The sequence below is a fragment of the Peromyscus eremicus genome, chromosome 8a (assembly GCF_949786415.1).
Source record: "Peromyscus eremicus chromosome 8a, PerEre_H2_v1, whole genome shotgun sequence".
Lineage (NCBI taxonomy): Eukaryota > Metazoa > Chordata > Mammalia > Rodentia > Cricetidae > Peromyscus > Peromyscus eremicus.
In genome coordinates, this window is record NC_081423.1 from 95,011,750 (window position 1) to 95,013,526 (window position 1,777).

Genomic DNA, 1,777 nt, shown 5'->3' on the forward strand with positions numbered 1-1,777 from the left:
GTCATAAAAATGTTAGTGTGCAATGGGCTTATTTTTGGCATTTCAAAATTAATGAATACATAGCTCTTAATGTTTAGTTCTAATTTCTAATTAAATAAAGATGATCAGTAATAACCAGCATATTAAAAACAATGTTGGGGGGGGCGGCACAACTAACTTAGAAGGGTAAGGGAGTCTCAGCATTTGAGATTTGCCAGTGTATAAGAGTAACAACTGGAGGACTAGAGCCACAGGATGTTCCTAAAGTTTCGGAAAACAGACTAGAAAAGACACGGAAAGTAGTATTTTTGTTTTCTTTAGGTTTTTCTAATTCCAATTTCTAACTCTCTCTTTGTACTCAGAGACTATTATATCTGACATTTATAGATGAGGAGACATGCAAATAGGTAGAAAATGCATATCTCTGAAGCTTTCTTCTCAGACTCTGTAACTCAGCTCCTGATAGGGTCTGACACATGGAGCTCACTGTTTACAGTAACCAGTTCACTTAGTACAAGTACATTCTCACCATACCATAGGGAGGTTTGACTGCAGACCAAAAAGCCTCCTCCTGGGCTGGGAGACGGCTCAGTGGGTAGTGTTTGCTGTGCAGTTGTGAGAATCTGAGTTCAGATCCCCAGGATGCACATAGACCAGTTGAAGAAGCACACATCTGTAATGCCAGCACTCCTAAGAGGTGGGAAGTAGAGGAAGGAGAAGCTCTAGAAGTTCACTGTCCAACTAGCCTGGAGCATGAAGGTGCAAAAAACAAAGAGATCCTGTCTCAAACAAGGCGGAAGGAAGGTGCAGACTGGCATCCAAGGCTGTCCTCTGACCTCCACATGTATGCTTATACTCTCACACAGGAAAACATACATCACACACATCACACGCATCACACACACACACTTTAAAACACCCTCTACCTCAACACAGACACACATGAACATGCACATACAACCAACTGTAGCAGTTAATTAACGCCTACATTTCATATAGACTCCTACAGTGCAAAGGCCAACATTTAAAACCTATCTTTGACTGAAGTTTATAATAACCTAGTTTCCTAAAAAATGGAAGTAACTTCCTTTCAACAAGCATAAGAGTTACCAAATTCTCAAACAACAATGTATGTATGATCATTTCAATTAATACGTTAAAGAAAAGCCCCAGGGAAGGTGCAAAAGTGAGAAAACTTAGCCTGGTCTGGGAGTGAGGCCTCTCTGCTTCAAAAAAAAGATTGAGGAGAATCTTGACTTTGTTTACCTTTTGTGAGCAGGGACAAGCATCATTAACAGCAGTGCTCCCGTGTCATTAGAAGATGCTAAGAATATTCTTTAAAAAGCTTTCAAGCCTGCTTGGTCTTTGGTCACCTTGCTCTCTCTGGGTGGCCCGAGCGAACTAATTCTGGGATTTCTGTTTCTACAGCCATAAAAAGACGCTAATGAGCATGCCCGGGGGAGCAGTGGGAACCAGAAGACTAAAGAAGGAGAAGGCTGGCTCTGAAATATTTCTGGAATGGGCATCCAAGATTTCAGATGCTCCAGAGACCTCGCCTAGCAGGAGGAGACACCCTGCAAACCGTGTCCTCTCCTGCCTGGACGGCCTCCAGGAGCCCTGCAAACCGCTGCTGTTGACATACAAGTAGCCCCAGCATCCAGCCTTGGGCCCCTCAGTCCCAGCCTCCAGGACCTGCAGGCGATTTCCTGGTCAGCCCTGAGGCACACAGACCCCCTTATGAGGTTTTCCATGCCACCTCTCTGGGCAGCTCTGGCAGGCCAGCATGACTCCCTTGGGC